This window comes from Phallusia mammillata, chromosome 4, assembly GCF_965637545.1.
Source record: "Phallusia mammillata chromosome 4, kaPhaMamm4.hap1.1, whole genome shotgun sequence".
In the NCBI taxonomy this organism is placed as follows: Eukaryota; Metazoa; Chordata; class Ascidiacea; order Phlebobranchia; family Ascidiidae; genus Phallusia; species Phallusia mammillata.
The window spans coordinates 7,562,779-7,576,938 of record NC_137255.1 but is presented as its reverse complement, the minus strand read 5'-3'; the positions used below and the strand labels follow the sequence as shown (position 1 = coordinate 7,576,938).

Below are 14,160 nucleotides of genomic sequence, written 5' to 3'. Positions count from 1 at the left end.
ACAAAGTTTCAAACTAACGGGTCAAGGATCGTGACGTGATTAAGTTTTTTAACAAAAGCTCAAACAACAGAACGTTGATATGCTTTCATTTCTAGCAAGTTTACGCTCCCTGAACTGTCCCCTATCTCTTGACTATAAATTTGCTATTACTAACAGGGTAACCCATTGCGCCTGTTGTTTTTCTGGAGTAAACTTTCCTCAAAAAGTCAATAGAAATGAAACACGGATTATACATTCTTTATTCAAGCCATTGATCCAATTCCGTGCAGCTTAACTTTGTACCTTTTGAATAAACTCAGAATGAAAAGCGCCACAAATGTATCTCAGTAATAATGCAGTAAAATACCTCACACCCAGTGAAATAATTCTGGTTCAACATTTGGAAGTGCTTATGGATTTTTACTCAGTATTAAATGTGGATAAAATTGCAGACTAAGAACGCAGTGTAACAAAAAAATCAACAATACAATTTGCATTAAAATAAGAACAAAAAGCAACACAAATTAACAACTAGATTGGGACATATATATATCAATCTAAACATCACACAATAACTCGAATAGACAGATTTCCTTATTATGTTGAACCGTTGGTCATATCTTGGGTAATGTGCTGTATGTGAAATACAGAAAGTAGATTGCATGCAATCTATAGCCGTGTAAAGGTTAAAGTTTCAAATAGTACACATATCCTTCCCTTGCATCTAACTTTTCCAGATTTTAAGAGTAACATCTTCTTGCCTTGCCCTGTAATAAAACACAAATTTAATGAAATAATTAAACACCATACAAATCTAGTTTTTAAACTTTGGAGTTAATTAAATGCAACTGTTTTTTTTACAATCTTTACTTGATAACCAAATTGTTAGTTGCTAAAAAGGCTTTTTATGCTACCATCAAATGACTATATGACAGTACTGCTATGTAATGGTCATCATATAAAAATAGTGGAGCTGCCAACTAAACTATCTGCACAATTTTGCACCAAAAATGTTGTCAACAATTGAAGATATCTGATCTAACTTTGAAAGTAGAGCTTATCTCAGTAGCAATGGTGCAATATTAACTTAAACAAACACAGTTATTTATATTAAACAATGCAGGCTATTTTGTACTCATTGTATACATATCTACCTGGTCTACTCTTTAGTCTATAGGCTTTGTGCCATTCGCTTATTTTAAACACAAAAAGCATGCTTTAAATTGTTTTTAGTCGGGAAATCCAACACTGCAATTGTTGTCAAATGACACCCAAGTGGCAAACAATAAGATGAGTTTGTATGGTGCAGTGGAGGATTCACCCATAGCTTCAACTGCAATTGCACAATATAATAATAAGTTTCAACTCACTATTAACTAAACAAAACATACAGTATATATTCAAAATCGCAAACAATTTTCACCCAATTTTAGTGTTTTTACTAGTCATTAATATACGTGCTGGAGGAAAACCAAATGAAATCAGAACATAAAGCTAGACATGCTACCTTAGTCTTTCAGGTAATAGTTTCTAAGGTGTGTAAACACTTCTATACCAAATATCAAAGTCATGAATGCTATATTAATCTGTCTTAAGTTCTTTACATCAACTGTTTACTCACATAATAAATCAGTGGTTCACCAAATCTGACTCTCTGTCATTTGTCCTGTATGGGTTTCAACATTCAAATTTTCACCACCAGCCCAAACATTTCCAGATTTGTCCGGGTTGCATTTTTTCTGAAACAATTAGGACCTTTCTTTAATCAAAAATATACCATCTGTGTAGCTGCCTTGTTTATAATCAATGGAAGTGTTGCCGATATGAGTTAAAACTTCCAACACCTTGATGTTTTTGTCCAAATCAAATACACACGAGAACCCTGCAGGGGCACAGATGCTTGTCACTTTCAAGGCTGACAAACTCGAAAAACTATGCTGCTTCAGTCAAAATCTACTTCCTGTGTGTGAACCCAGTTAATGTGCTCAGGTCAGACAAATATGTGATATGTCTCTCCTATATTAAAATGGTTTGCTATTTTTCACAAAATACTTAATTATGTTAAACTTACCAGTTACCACCAATTTTTAGGAAAAAAATTCCGTATATTGAAGCCAGTGTTCTAAATTCCATTTTTCTACCGCACTGTAAGGTTCAGTTCAGCTGATTTAATTTGTCAACAAACAGCCACAACCGACGAAAACAACACATAGGGTAACCCCCAAAGCTGTTCGTAATATCTACAGCATACCATGTCGCTTAAGCGCAGAATCCATAACACGGAATATAATACGACAGCATAAAGGCCCGGGATTCTCCAGAATTCGCCAGTTTTAAGCCCCTAAAAGTAGACGGATCGGGTGAAATTTGCATGAAGTCATCAAGCCTCGATGGCGCAGTAGGCAGCGCGTGAGTCTCATAATCTCAAGGTAGTGATTTCGATCCTCACTCGGGGCAAACTTTTGGTACAATCTTTTATTTTCCGTCTGCATGAGACAGAGAAAAAAATATACATGGAGTTTAGACAGGTGCAAAGAAATGGCAGCGGTGGGATTCGAACCCACGCCATCGAAATGACTGGTGCCTAAAACCAGGGCCTTAGACCACTCGGCCACGCTACCACATGAGAACAATGTTTTGCTAAGTTAATGTGATCTGATGCAACAGAGATGGCAAATAACGATGTGGTAGAGGATTTGCAACCAAAGTTTAGACAAAATTGACCCCGAAGAAGAAAGAAACGCATACCATATGTTTTTGATGAACTCAAGTTTGTATCCAAACAAATTGGCATTGTCTGCATTCGCACATTATTGGTCGAAATACATATATTTTAGTTACAAGGATGCAAATTTGCATGAGGTCATCAAGCCTCGATGGCGCAGTAGGCAGCGCGTGAGTCTCATAATCTCAAGGTCGTGAGTTCGATCCTCACTCGAGGCAAACTTTTGGTACAATATTTTATTTTCCATCTGCATGAGACAGAGAAAAAATTACACATGGAGTTTTGACAGGTGCAAAGAAATGGCAGCGGTGGGATTCGAACCCACGCCATCGAAATGACTGGTGCCTTAAACCAGCGCCTTAGACCACTCGGCCACGCTACCACATGTGAATGGTGGTTTGTTAAGTTAATGTGATCTGATGCAACAGAGATGGCAAATAACGATGTAGTAGAGGGTTTGCAACCAAAGTTTAGACAAAATTGACCCCGATTAAGAAATAAACACATACCACATGTTGTTGATGAACTCAAGTTTGTATCCAAACAAATTGGCATTGTCTGCATTCCCACATTATTTTTCGAAATACATATATTTTAGTTACAAGGATGCAAATTTGCATGAGGTCATCAAGCCTCGATGGCGCAGTAGGCAGCGCGTGAGTCTCCTAATCTCAAGGTCGTGAGTTCGTTCCTCACTCGGGGCAAACTTTTGGTACAATATTTTATTTTCCGTCTACATGAGACAGAGAAAAAAATATACATGGAGTTTAGACAGGTGCAAAGAAATGGCAGCGGTGGGATTCGAACCCACGCCATCGAAATGACTGGTGCCTAAAACCAACGCCTTAGACCACTCGGCCACGCTACCACATGTGAAGGATGGTTTGCTAAGTTAATGTGATCTGATGCAACAGAGATGGAAAATAACGATGTGGTAGAGGGTTTGCAACCAAGGTTTAGACAAATTTGACCCCGATTAAGAAATAAACACATACCACATGTTGTTGATCAACTCAAGTTTGTATCCAAACAAATTGGCATTGTCTGCATTCGCACATTATTTGTCGAAATACATATATTTTAGTTACAAGGATGCAAATTTGCAAGAGGTCATCAAGCCTCGATGGCGCACTAGGCAGCGCGTGAGTCTCATAATCTCAAGGTCGTGAGTTCGATCCTCACTCGGGGCAAACTTTTGGTAGACTATTTTATTTTCCGTCTGCATGAGACAGGGAAAAAATTATACATGGAGTTTTGACAGGTGCAAAGAAATGGTAGCGGTGGGATTCGAACCCACGCCATCGAAATGACTGGTGCCTAAAACCAGCGCCTTAGACCACTCGGCCACGCTACCACATGTGAATGGTTGTTTGTTAAGTTAATGTGATCTGATGCAACAGAGATGGCAAATAACGATGTAGTAGAGGGTTTGCAACCAAAGTTTAGACAAAATTTACCCCGATTAAGAAATAAACACATACCATATGTTGTTGATCAACTCAAGTTTGTATCCAAACAAATTGGCATTGTCTGCATTCGCACATTATTTTTCGAAATACATATATTTTAGTTACAAGGATGCAAATTTGCATGAGGTCATCAAGCCTCGATGGCGCAGTAGGCAGCGCGTGAGTCTCATAATCTCAAGGTCGTGAGTTCGATCCTCACTTGGGGCAAACTTTTGGTAGAATATTTTATTTTCCGTCTGCATGAGACAGAGAAAAAAATATACATGGAGTTTAGACAGGTGCAAAGAAATGGTAGCGGTGGGATTCGAACCCACGCCATCGAAATGACTGGTGCCTAAAACCAGCGCCTTAGACCACTCGGCCACGCTACCTCATGTGAATGGTGGTTTGTTAAGTTAATGTGATCTGATGCAACAGAGATGGCAAATAACGATGTAGTAGAGGGTTTGCAACCAAAGTTTAGACAGAATTTACCCCGATTAAGAAATAAACACATACCATATGTTGTTGATCAACTCAAGTTTGTATCCAAACAAATTGGCATTGTCTGCATTCCCACATTATTTTTCGAAATACATATATTTTAGTTACAAGGATGCAAATTTGCATGAGGTCATCAAGCCTCGATGGCGCAGTAGGCAGCGCGTGAGTCTCGTAATCTCAAGGTCGTGAGTTCGATCCTCACTCGAGGCAAACTTTTGGTACAATATTTTATTTTCCGTCTACATGAGACAGAGAAAAAAATATACATGGAGTTTAGACAGGTGCAAAGAAATGGCAGCGGTGGGATTCGAACCCACGCCATCGAAATGACTGGTGCCTAAAACCAGGGCCTTAGACCACTCGGCCACGCTACCACATGTGAAGGATGGTTTGCTAAGTTAATGTGATCTGATGCAACAGAGATGGAAAATAACGATGTGGTAGAGGGTTTGCAACCAAGGTTTAGACAAATTTGACCCCGATTAAGAAATAAACACATACCACATGTTGTTGATCAACTCAAGTTTGTATCCAAACAAATTGGCATTGTCTGCATTCGCACATTATTTGTCGAAATACATATATTTTAGTTACAAGGATGCAAATTTGCAAGAGGTCATCAAGCCTCGATGGCGCACTAGGCAGCGCGTGAGTCTCATAATCTCAAGGTCGTGAGTTCGATCCTCACTCGGGGCAAACTTTTGGTAGAATATTTTATTTTCCGTCTGCATGAGACAGGGAAAAAATTATACATGGAGTTTTGACAGGTGCAAAGAAATGGTAGCGGTGGGATAAGAACCCACGCCATCGAAATGACTGGTGCCTAAAACCAGCGCCTTAGACCACTCGGCCACGCTACCACATGTGAATGGTGGTTTGTTAAGTTAATGTGATCTGATGCAACAGAGATGGCAAATAACGATGTAGTAGAGGGTTTGCAACCAAAGTTTAGACAAAATTTACCCCGATTAAGAAATAAACACATACCATATGTTGTTGATCAACTCAATTTTGTATCCAAACAAATTGGCATTGTCTGCATTCCCACATTATTTTTCGAAATACATATATTTTAGTTAGAAGGATGCAAATTTGCATGAGGTCGTCAAGCCTCGATGGCGCAGTAGGCAGCGCGTGAGTCTCGTAATCTCAAGGTCGTGAGTTCGATCCTCACTCGAGGCAAACTTTTGGTACAATATTTTATTTTCCGTCTACATGAGACAGAGAAAAAAATATACATGGAGTTTAGACAGGTGCAAAGAAATGGCAGCGGTGGGATTCGAACCCACGCCATCGAAATGACTGGTGCCTAAAACCAGGGCCTTAGACCACTCGGCCACGCTACCACATGTGAAGGATGGTTTGCTAAGTTAATGTGATCTGATGCAACAGAGATGGAAAATAACGATGTGGTAGAGGGTTTGCAACCAAGGTTTAGACAAATTTGACCCCGATTAAGAAATAAACACATACCACATGTTGTTGATCAACTCAAGTTTGTATCCAAACAAATTGGCATTGTCTGCATTCGCACATTATTTGTCGAAATACATATATTTTAGTTACAAGGATGCAAATTTGCAAGAGGTCATCAAGCCTCGATGGCGCACTAGGCAGCGCGTGAGTCTCATAATCTCAAGGTCGTGAGTTCGATCCTCACTCGGGGCAAACTTTTGGTAGACTATTTTATTTTCCGTCTGCATGAGACAGGGAAAAAATTATACATGGAGTTTTGACAGGTGCAAAGAAATGGTAGCGGTGGGATAAGAACCCACGCCATCGAAATGACTGGTGCCTAAAACCAGCGCCTTAGACCACTCGGCCACGCTACCACATGTGAATGGTGGTTTGTTAAGTTAATGTGATCTGATGCAACAGAGATGGCAAATAACGATGTAGTAGAGGGTTTGCAACCAAAGTTTAGACAAAATTTACCCCGATTAAGAAATAAACACATACCATATGTTGTTGATCAACTCAAGTTTGTATCCAAACAAATTGGCATTGTCTGCATTCGCACATTATTTTTCGAAATACATATATTTTAGTTACAAGGATGCAAATTTGCATGAGGTCATCAAGCCTCGATGGCGCAGTAGGCAGCGCGTGAGTCTCATAATCTCAAGGTCGTGAGTTCGATCCTCACTTGGGGCAAACTTTTGGTAGAATATTTTATTTTCCGTCTGCATGAGACAGAGAAAAAAATATACATGGAGTTTAGACAGGTGCAAAGAAATGGTAGCGGTGGGATTCGAACCCACGCCATCGAAATGACTGGTGCCTAAAACCAGCGCCTTAGACCACTCGGCCACGCTACCTCATGTGAATGGTGGTTTGTTAAGTTAATGTGATCTGATGCAACAGAGATGGCAAATAACGATGTAGTAGAGGGTTTGCAACCAAAGTTTAGACAGAATTTACCCCGATTAAGAAATAAACACATACCATATGTTGTTGATCAACTCAAGTTTGTATCCAAACAAATTGGCATTGTCTGCATTCCCACATTATTTTTCGAAATACATATATTTTAGTTACAAGGATGCAAATTTGCATGAGGTCATCAAGCCTCGATGGCGCAGTAGGCAGCGCGTGAGTCTCGTAATCTCAAGGTCGTGAGTTCGATCCTCACTCGAGGCAAACTTTTGGTACAATATTTTATTTTCCGTCTACATGAGACAGAGAAAAAAATATACATGGAGTTTAGACAGGTGCAAAGAAATGGCAGCGGTGGGATTCGAACCCACGCCATCGAAATGACTGGTGCCTAAAACCAGGGCCTTAGACCACTCGGCCACGCTACCACATGTGAAGGATGGTTTGCTAAGTTAATGTGATCTGATGCAACAGAGATGGAAAATAACGATGTGGTAGAGGGTTTGCAACCAAGGTTTAGACAAATTTGACCCCGATTAAGAAATAAACACATACCACATGTTGTTGATCAACTCAAGTTTGTATCCAAACAAATTGGCATTGTCTGCATTCGCACATTATTTGTCGAAATACATATATTTTAGTTACAAGGATGCAAATTTGCAAGAGGTCATCAAGCCTCGATGGCGCACTAGGCAGCGCGTGAGTCTCATAATCTCAAGGTCGTGAGTTCGATCCTCACTCGGGGCAAACTTTTGGTAGAATATTTTATTTTCCAACTGCATGAGACAGGGAAAAAATTATACATGGAGTTTTGACAGGTGCAAAGAAATGGTAGCGGTGGGATAAGAACCCACGCCATCGAAATGACTGGTGCCTAAAACCAGCGCCTTAGACCACTCGGCCACGCTACCACATGTGAATGGTGGTTTGTTAAGTTAATGTGATCTGATGCAACAGAGATGGCAAATAACGATGTAGTAGAGGGTTTGCAACCAAAGTTTAGACAAAATTTACCCCGATTAAGAAATAAACACATACCATATGTTGTTGATCAACTCAAGTTTGTATCCAAACAAATTGGCATTGTCTGCATTCCCACATTATTTTTCGAAATACATATATTTTAGTTAGAAGGATGCAAATTTGCATGAGGTCATCAAGCCTCGATGGCGCAGTAGGCAGCGCGTGAGTCTCATAATCTCAAGGTCGTGAGTTCGATCCTCACTTGGGGCAAACTTTTGGTAGAATATTTTATTTTCCGTCTGCATGAGACAGAGAAAAAAATATACATGGAGTTTAGACAGGTGCAAAGAAATGGTAGCGGTGGGATTCGAACCCACGCCATCGAAATGACTGGTGCCTAAAACCAGCGCCTTAGACCACTCGGCCACGCTACCTCATGTGAATGGTGGTTTGTTAAGTTAATGTGATCTGATGCAACAGAGATGGCAAATAACGATGTAGTAGAGGGTTTGCAACCAAAGTTTAGACAAAATTTACCCCGATTAAGAAATAAACACATACCATATGTTGTTGATCAACTCAAGTTTGTATCCAAACAAATTGGCATTGTCTGCATTCCCACATTATTTTTCGAAATACATATATTTTAGTTACAAGGATGCAAATTTGCATGAGGTCATCAAGCCTCGATGGCGCAGTAGGCAGCGCGTGAGTCTCATAATCTCAAGGTCGTGAGTTCGATCCTCACTCGAGGCAAACTTTTGGTACAATATTTTATTTTCCGTCTACATGAGACAGAGAAAAAAATATACATGGAGTTTAGACAGGTGCAAAGAAATGGCAGCGGTGGGATTCGAACCCACGCCATCGAAATGACTGGTGCCTAAAACCAGGGCCTTAGACCACTCGGCCACGCTACCTCATGTGAATGGTGGTTTGTTAAGTTAATGTGATCTGATGCAACAGAGATGGCAAATAACGATGTAGTAGAGGGTTTGCAACCAAAGTTTAGACAAAATTTACCCCGATTAAGAAATAAACACATACCATATGTTGTTGATCAACTCAAGTTTGTATCCAAACAAATTGGCATTGTCTGCATTCCCACATTATTTTTCGAAATACATATATTTTAGTTACAAGGATGCAAATTTGCATGAGGTCATCAAGCCTCGATGGCGCAGTAGGCAGCGCGTGAGTCTCATAATCTCAAGGTCGTGAGTTCGATCCTCACTCGAGGCAAACTTTTGGTACAATATTTTATTTTCCGTCTACATGAGACAGAGAAAAAAATATACATGGAGTTTAGACAGGTGCAAAGAAATGGCAGCGGTGGGATTCGAACCCACGCCATCGAAATGACTGGTGCCTAAAACCAGGGCCTTAGACCACTCGGCCACGCTACCACATGAGAACAATGTTTTGCTAAGTTAATGTGATCTGATGCAACAGAGATGGCAAATAACGATGTGGTAGAGGATTTGCAACCAAAGTTTAGACAAAATTGACCCCGAAGAAGAAAGAAACGCATACCATATGTTTTGATGAACTCAAGTTTGTATCCAAACAAATTGGCATTGTCTGCATTCGCACATTATTGGTCGAAATACATATATTTTAGTTACAAGGATGCAAATTTGCATGAGGTCATCAAGCCTCGATGGCGCAGTAGGCAGCGCGTGAGTCTCATAATCTCAAGGTCGTGAGTTCGATCCTCACTCGAGGCAAACTTTTGGTACAATATTTTATTTTCCATCTGCATGAGACAGAGAAAAAATTACACATGGAGTTTTGACAGGTGCAAAGAAATGGCAGCGGTGGGATTCGAACCCACGCCATCGAAATGACTGGTGCCTAAAACCAGCGCCTTAGACCACTCGGCCACGCTACCACATGTGAATGGTGGTTTGTTAAGTTAATGTGATCTGATGCAACAGAGATGGCAAATAACGATGTAGTAGAGGGTTTGCAACCAAAGTTTAGACAAAATTGACCCCGAAGAAGAAATAAACACATACCATATGTTGTTGATCAACTCAAGTTTGTATCCAAACAAATTGGCATTGTCTGCATTCCCACATTATTTTTCGAAATACATATATTTTAGTTACAAGGATGCAAATTTGCATGAGGTCATCAAGCCTCGATGGCGCAGTAGGCAGCGCATGAGTCTCATAATCTCAAGGTCGTGAGTTCGTTCCTCACTCGGGGCAAACTTTTGGTACAATATTTTATTTTCCGTCTGCATGAGACAGAGAAAAAAATATACATGGAGTTTAGACAGGTGCAAAGAAATGGCAGCGGTGGGATTCGAACCCACGCCATCGAAATGACTGGTGCCTAAAACCAGGGCCTTAGACCACTCGGCCACGCTACCACATGAGAACAATGTTTTGCTAAGTTAATGTGATCTGATGCAACAGAGATGGAAAATAACGATGTGGTAGAGGGTTTGCTACCAAGGTTTAGACAAATTTGACCCCGATTAAGAAATAAACACATACCACATGTTGTTGATCAACTCAAGTTTGTATCCAAACAAATTGGCATTGTCTGCATTCGCACATTATTTGTCGAAATACATATATTTTAGTTACAAGGATGCAAATTTGCAAGAGGTCATCAAGCCTCGATGGCGCAGTAGGCAGCGCGTGAGTCTCATGATCTCAAGGTCGTGAGTTCGATCCTCACTCGGGGCAAACTTTTGGTAGAATATTTTATTTTCCGTCTGCATGAGAGATGGAAAAAATTATACATGGAGTTTTGACAGGTGCAAAGAAATGGCAGCGGTGGGATTCGAACCCACGCCATCGAAATGACTGGTGCCTTAAACCAACGCCTGAGACCAGTCGGCCACGCTACCACATGTGAATGATGGTTTGTTGAGTTAATGTGATCTTATGCAAAAGAGATGGCAAATAACGATGTGGTAGAGGATTTGCAACCAAAGTTTAGACAAATTTGACCCCGATTACGAAATAAACACATACCATATAGTTTGTTGATCAACTCAAGTTTGTATCCAAACAAATTGGCATCGTCTGCATTCCCACATTATTTTCGTAATACATATATTTTAGTTACAAGGATGCAAACTTGCATCAGTACGTCAAGCCTCGATGGCGCAGTAGGCAGCGCGTGAGTCTCATAATCTCAAGGTCGTGAGTTCGATCCTGACTCGGGGCAAACTTATGTACAATATTTTATTTTCCGTCTGCATGAGACAGAGAAAAAAATATACATGGAGTTTAGACAGGTGCAAAGAAATGGCAGCGGTGGGATTCGAACCCACGCCATCGAAATGACTGGTGCCTAAAACCAAGGCCTTAGACCACTCGGCCACGCTACCACATGAGAACAATGTTTTGCTAAGTTAATGTGATCTGATGCAACAGAGATGGAAAATAACGATGTAGTAGAGGGTTTGCAACCAAGGTTTAGACAAATTTGACCCCGATTACGAAATAAACACATACCATATAGTTTGTTGATCAACTCAAGTTTGTATCCAAACAAATTGGCATTGTCTGCATTCCCACATTATTTTTCGAAATACATATATTTTAGTTACAAGGATGCAAATTTGCATGAGGTCATCAAGCCTCGATGGCGCAGTAGGCAGCGCGTGAGTCTCATAATCTCAAGGTCGTGAGTTCGATCCTCACTCGGGGCAAACTTTTGGTACAATATTTTATTTTCCGTCTGCATGAGACAGGGAAAAAATTATACATGGAGTTTTGACAGGTGCAAAGAAATGGTAGCGGTGGGATTCGAACCCACGCCATCGAAATGACTGGTGCCTAAACCAGCGCCTTAGACCACTCGGCCACGCTACCACATGTGAATGGTGGTTTGTTAAGTTAATGTGATCTGATGCAACAGAGATGGAAAATAACGATGTAGTAGAGGGTTTGCAACCAAAGTTTAGACAAAATTTACCCCGATTAAGAAATAAACACATACCATATGTTGTTGATCAACTCAAGTTTGTATCCAAACAAATTGGCATTGTCTGCATTCCCACATTATTTTTCGAAATACATATATTTTAGTTACAAGGATGCAAATTTGCATGAGGTCATCAAGCCTCGATGGCGCAGTAGGCAGCGCGTGAGTCTCATAATCTCAAGGTCGTGAGTTCGATCCTCACTCGGTGCAAACTTTTGGTAGAATATTTTATTTTCCGTCTGCATGAGACAGAGAAAAAAATATACATGGAGTTTAGACAGGTGCAAAGAAATGGTAGCGGTGGGATTCGAACCCACGCCATCGAAATGACTGGTGCCTAAAACCAGCGCTTTAGACCACTCGGCCACGCTACCTCATGTGAATGGTGGTTTGTTGAGTTAATGTGATCTGATGCAACAGAGATGGCAAATAACGATGTAGTAGAGGGTTTGCAACCAAAGTTTAGACAAAATTTACCCGATTAAGAAATAAACACATACCATATGTTGTTGATCAACTCAAGTTTGTATCCAAACAAATTGGCATTGTCTGCATTCCCACATTATTTTTCGAAATACATATATTTTAGTTACAAGGATGCAAATTTGCATGAGGTCATCAAGCCTCGATGGCGCAGTAGGCAGCGCGTGAGTCTCATAATCTCAAGGTCGTGAGTTCGATCCTCACTCGGGGCAAACTTTTGGTACAATATTTTATTTTCCAAGTGCATGAGACAGAGAAAAAAATATACATGGAGTTTAGACAGGTGCAAAGAAATGGCAGCGGTGGGATTCGAACCCACGCCATCGAAATGACTGGTGCCTAAAACCAGGGCCTTAGACCACTCGGCCACGCTACCACATGAGAACTATGTTTTGCTAAGTTAATGTGATCTGATGCAACAGAGATGGCAAATAACGATGTGGTAGAGGATTTGCAACCAAAGTTTAGACAAAATTGACCCCGAAGAAGAAAGAAACGCATACCATATGTTTTTGATGAACTCAAGTTTGTATCCAAACAAATTGGCATTGTCTGCATTCGCACATTATTGGTCGAAATACATATATTTTAGTTACAAGGATGCAAATTTGCATGAGGTCATCAAGCCTCGATGGCGCAGTAGGCAGCGCGTGAGTCTCATAATCTCAAGGTCGTGAGTTCGATCCTCACTCGAGGCAAACTTTTGGTACAATATTTTATTTTCCATCTGCATGAGACAGAGAAAAAATTACACATGGAGTTTTGACAGGTGCAAAGAAATGGCAGCGGTGGGATTCGAACCCACGCCATCGAAATGACTGGTGCCTAAAACCAGCGCCTTAGACCACTCGGCCACGCTACCACATGTGAATGGTGGTTTGTTAAGTTAATGTGATCTGATGCAACAGAGATGGCAAATAACGATGTAGTAGAGGGTTTGCAACCAAAGTTTAGACAAAATTGACCCCGATTAAGAAATAAACACATACCATATGTTGTTGATCAACTCAAGTTTGTATCCAAACAAATTGGCATTGTCTGTATTCCCACATTATTTTTCGAAATACATATATTTTAGTTACAAGGATGCAAATTTGCATGAGGTCATCAAGCCTCGATGGCGCAGTAGGCAGCGCGTGAGTCTCATGATCTCAAGGTCGTGAGTTCGATCCTCACTCGGGGCAAACTTTTGGTACAATATTTTATTTTCTGTCTGCATGAGACAGAGAAAAAAATATACATGGAGTTTAGACAGGTGCAAAGAAATGGCAGCGGTGGGATTCGAACCCACGCCATCGAAATGACTGGTGCCTAAAACCAGGGCCTTAGACCACTCGGCCACGCTACCACATGAGAACAATGTTTTGCTAAGTTAATGTGATCTGATGCAACAGAGATGGAAAATAACGATGTGGTAGAGGGTTTGCTACCAAGGTTTAGACAAATTTGACCCCGATTAAGAAATAAACACATACCACATGTTGTTGATCAACTCAAGTTTGTATCCAAACAAATTGGCATTGTCTGCATTCGCACATTATTTGTCGAAATACATATATTTTAGTTACAAGGATGCAAATTTGCAAGAGGTCATCAAGCCTCGATGGCGCAGTAGGCAGCGCGTGAGTCTCATGATCTCAAGGTCGTGAGTTCGATCCTCACTCGGGGCAAACTTTTGGTAGAATATTTTATTTTCCGTCTGCATGAGACAGGGAAAAAATTATACATGGA

General features: G+C 40.6%; 1 long non-coding RNA gene and 36 other non-coding genes across 37 annotated transcripts; 17 read left to right on the top strand and 20 right to left on the bottom strand.

Moving 5' to 3' along the window:
* Positions 1–221: 221 nt before the first annotated feature.
* LOC145223868 (uncharacterized) lies at positions 222–2,293 on the bottom strand. The gene is made up of 2 exons (XR_013859513.1): positions 2,051–2,293; positions 222–746 (listed from the first exon to the last, which is right to left on the bottom strand). It is a non-coding gene; the product is annotated as an uncharacterized LOC145223868 (long non-coding RNA).
* A 225-nt stretch (positions 2,294–2,518) lies between these two features.
* Positions 2,519–2,600, bottom strand: Trnal-uag (transfer RNA leucine (anticodon UAG)). Its single transcript has one exon. It is a non-coding gene; the product is annotated as a tRNA-Leu (tRNA).
* A 249-nt stretch (positions 2,601–2,849) lies between these two features.
* On the top strand, positions 2,850–2,922 carry Trnam-cau (transfer RNA methionine (anticodon CAU)). The gene has a single exon. It is a non-coding gene; the product is annotated as a tRNA-Met (tRNA).
* An 82-nt stretch (positions 2,923–3,004) lies between these two features.
* Trnal-aag (transfer RNA leucine (anticodon AAG)) lies at positions 3,005–3,086 on the bottom strand. Its single transcript has one exon. It is a non-coding gene; the product is annotated as a tRNA-Leu (tRNA).
* A 249-nt stretch (positions 3,087–3,335) lies between these two features.
* Trnar-ccu (transfer RNA arginine (anticodon CCU)) lies at positions 3,336–3,408 on the top strand. The gene has a single exon. It is a non-coding gene; the product is annotated as a tRNA-Arg (tRNA).
* Positions 3,409–3,490: 82 nt separating this feature from the next.
* Trnal-uag (transfer RNA leucine (anticodon UAG)) lies at positions 3,491–3,572 on the bottom strand. The gene has a single exon. It is a non-coding gene; the product is annotated as a tRNA-Leu (tRNA).
* Positions 3,573–3,976: 404 nt separating this feature from the next.
* On the bottom strand, positions 3,977–4,058 carry Trnal-uag (transfer RNA leucine (anticodon UAG)). The gene has a single exon. It is a non-coding gene; the product is annotated as a tRNA-Leu (tRNA).
* Positions 4,059–4,307: 249 nt separating this feature from the next.
* Trnam-cau (transfer RNA methionine (anticodon CAU)) lies at positions 4,308–4,380 on the top strand. Its single transcript has one exon. It is a non-coding gene; the product is annotated as a tRNA-Met (tRNA).
* Positions 4,381–4,462: 82 nt separating this feature from the next.
* Trnal-uag (transfer RNA leucine (anticodon UAG)) lies at positions 4,463–4,544 on the bottom strand. The gene has a single exon. It is a non-coding gene; the product is annotated as a tRNA-Leu (tRNA).
* A 249-nt stretch (positions 4,545–4,793) lies between these two features.
* On the top strand, positions 4,794–4,866 carry Trnat-cgu (transfer RNA threonine (anticodon CGU)). The gene has a single exon. It is a non-coding gene; the product is annotated as a tRNA-Thr (tRNA).
* An 82-nt stretch (positions 4,867–4,948) lies between these two features.
* On the bottom strand, positions 4,949–5,030 carry Trnal-uag (transfer RNA leucine (anticodon UAG)). Its single transcript has one exon. It is a non-coding gene; the product is annotated as a tRNA-Leu (tRNA).
* A 735-nt stretch (positions 5,031–5,765) lies between these two features.
* Positions 5,766–5,838, top strand: Trnat-cgu (transfer RNA threonine (anticodon CGU)). Its single transcript has one exon. It is a non-coding gene; the product is annotated as a tRNA-Thr (tRNA).
* Positions 5,839–5,920: 82 nt separating this feature from the next.
* On the bottom strand, positions 5,921–6,002 carry Trnal-uag (transfer RNA leucine (anticodon UAG)). The gene has a single exon. It is a non-coding gene; the product is annotated as a tRNA-Leu (tRNA).
* Positions 6,003–6,737: 735 nt separating this feature from the next.
* Positions 6,738–6,810, top strand: Trnam-cau (transfer RNA methionine (anticodon CAU)). The gene has a single exon. It is a non-coding gene; the product is annotated as a tRNA-Met (tRNA).
* An 82-nt stretch (positions 6,811–6,892) lies between these two features.
* Positions 6,893–6,974, bottom strand: Trnal-uag (transfer RNA leucine (anticodon UAG)). The gene has a single exon. It is a non-coding gene; the product is annotated as a tRNA-Leu (tRNA).
* A 249-nt stretch (positions 6,975–7,223) lies between these two features.
* Positions 7,224–7,296, top strand: Trnat-cgu (transfer RNA threonine (anticodon CGU)). The gene has a single exon. It is a non-coding gene; the product is annotated as a tRNA-Thr (tRNA).
* An 82-nt stretch (positions 7,297–7,378) lies between these two features.
* Trnal-uag (transfer RNA leucine (anticodon UAG)) lies at positions 7,379–7,460 on the bottom strand. The gene has a single exon. It is a non-coding gene; the product is annotated as a tRNA-Leu (tRNA).
* Positions 7,461–8,195: 735 nt separating this feature from the next.
* Positions 8,196–8,268, top strand: Trnam-cau (transfer RNA methionine (anticodon CAU)). Its single transcript has one exon. It is a non-coding gene; the product is annotated as a tRNA-Met (tRNA).
* An 82-nt stretch (positions 8,269–8,350) lies between these two features.
* Trnal-uag (transfer RNA leucine (anticodon UAG)) lies at positions 8,351–8,432 on the bottom strand. The gene has a single exon. It is a non-coding gene; the product is annotated as a tRNA-Leu (tRNA).
* Positions 8,433–8,681: 249 nt separating this feature from the next.
* On the top strand, positions 8,682–8,754 carry Trnam-cau (transfer RNA methionine (anticodon CAU)). The gene has a single exon. It is a non-coding gene; the product is annotated as a tRNA-Met (tRNA).
* An 82-nt stretch (positions 8,755–8,836) lies between these two features.
* On the bottom strand, positions 8,837–8,918 carry Trnal-uag (transfer RNA leucine (anticodon UAG)). The gene has a single exon. It is a non-coding gene; the product is annotated as a tRNA-Leu (tRNA).
* Positions 8,919–9,167: 249 nt separating this feature from the next.
* Positions 9,168–9,240, top strand: Trnam-cau (transfer RNA methionine (anticodon CAU)). Its single transcript has one exon. It is a non-coding gene; the product is annotated as a tRNA-Met (tRNA).
* Positions 9,241–9,322: 82 nt separating this feature from the next.
* Trnal-uag (transfer RNA leucine (anticodon UAG)) lies at positions 9,323–9,404 on the bottom strand. The gene has a single exon. It is a non-coding gene; the product is annotated as a tRNA-Leu (tRNA).
* Positions 9,405–9,652: 248 nt separating this feature from the next.
* Trnam-cau (transfer RNA methionine (anticodon CAU)) lies at positions 9,653–9,725 on the top strand. Its single transcript has one exon. It is a non-coding gene; the product is annotated as a tRNA-Met (tRNA).
* Positions 9,726–9,807: 82 nt separating this feature from the next.
* On the bottom strand, positions 9,808–9,889 carry Trnal-uag (transfer RNA leucine (anticodon UAG)). Its single transcript has one exon. It is a non-coding gene; the product is annotated as a tRNA-Leu (tRNA).
* Positions 9,890–10,293: 404 nt separating this feature from the next.
* Positions 10,294–10,375, bottom strand: Trnal-uag (transfer RNA leucine (anticodon UAG)). The gene has a single exon. It is a non-coding gene; the product is annotated as a tRNA-Leu (tRNA).
* Positions 10,376–10,624: 249 nt separating this feature from the next.
* Positions 10,625–10,697, top strand: Trnam-cau (transfer RNA methionine (anticodon CAU)). Its single transcript has one exon. It is a non-coding gene; the product is annotated as a tRNA-Met (tRNA).
* A 568-nt stretch (positions 10,698–11,265) lies between these two features.
* Positions 11,266–11,347, bottom strand: Trnal-uag (transfer RNA leucine (anticodon UAG)). Its single transcript has one exon. It is a non-coding gene; the product is annotated as a tRNA-Leu (tRNA).
* Positions 11,348–11,598: 251 nt separating this feature from the next.
* Positions 11,599–11,671, top strand: Trnam-cau (transfer RNA methionine (anticodon CAU)). The gene has a single exon. It is a non-coding gene; the product is annotated as a tRNA-Met (tRNA).
* Positions 11,672–12,238: 567 nt separating this feature from the next.
* Positions 12,239–12,320, bottom strand: Trnal-uag (transfer RNA leucine (anticodon UAG)). The gene has a single exon. It is a non-coding gene; the product is annotated as a tRNA-Leu (tRNA).
* Positions 12,321–12,568: 248 nt separating this feature from the next.
* Trnam-cau (transfer RNA methionine (anticodon CAU)) lies at positions 12,569–12,641 on the top strand. Its single transcript has one exon. It is a non-coding gene; the product is annotated as a tRNA-Met (tRNA).
* An 82-nt stretch (positions 12,642–12,723) lies between these two features.
* Trnal-uag (transfer RNA leucine (anticodon UAG)) lies at positions 12,724–12,805 on the bottom strand. The gene has a single exon. It is a non-coding gene; the product is annotated as a tRNA-Leu (tRNA).
* A 249-nt stretch (positions 12,806–13,054) lies between these two features.
* Positions 13,055–13,127, top strand: Trnam-cau (transfer RNA methionine (anticodon CAU)). Its single transcript has one exon. It is a non-coding gene; the product is annotated as a tRNA-Met (tRNA).
* Positions 13,128–13,209: 82 nt separating this feature from the next.
* Trnal-uag (transfer RNA leucine (anticodon UAG)) lies at positions 13,210–13,291 on the bottom strand. The gene has a single exon. It is a non-coding gene; the product is annotated as a tRNA-Leu (tRNA).
* A 249-nt stretch (positions 13,292–13,540) lies between these two features.
* Trnam-cau (transfer RNA methionine (anticodon CAU)) lies at positions 13,541–13,613 on the top strand. Its single transcript has one exon. It is a non-coding gene; the product is annotated as a tRNA-Met (tRNA).
* An 82-nt stretch (positions 13,614–13,695) lies between these two features.
* Positions 13,696–13,777, bottom strand: Trnal-uag (transfer RNA leucine (anticodon UAG)). The gene has a single exon. It is a non-coding gene; the product is annotated as a tRNA-Leu (tRNA).
* A 249-nt stretch (positions 13,778–14,026) lies between these two features.
* On the top strand, positions 14,027–14,099 carry Trnam-cau (transfer RNA methionine (anticodon CAU)). The gene has a single exon. It is a non-coding gene; the product is annotated as a tRNA-Met (tRNA).
* Positions 14,100–14,160: the final 61 nt, after the last annotated feature.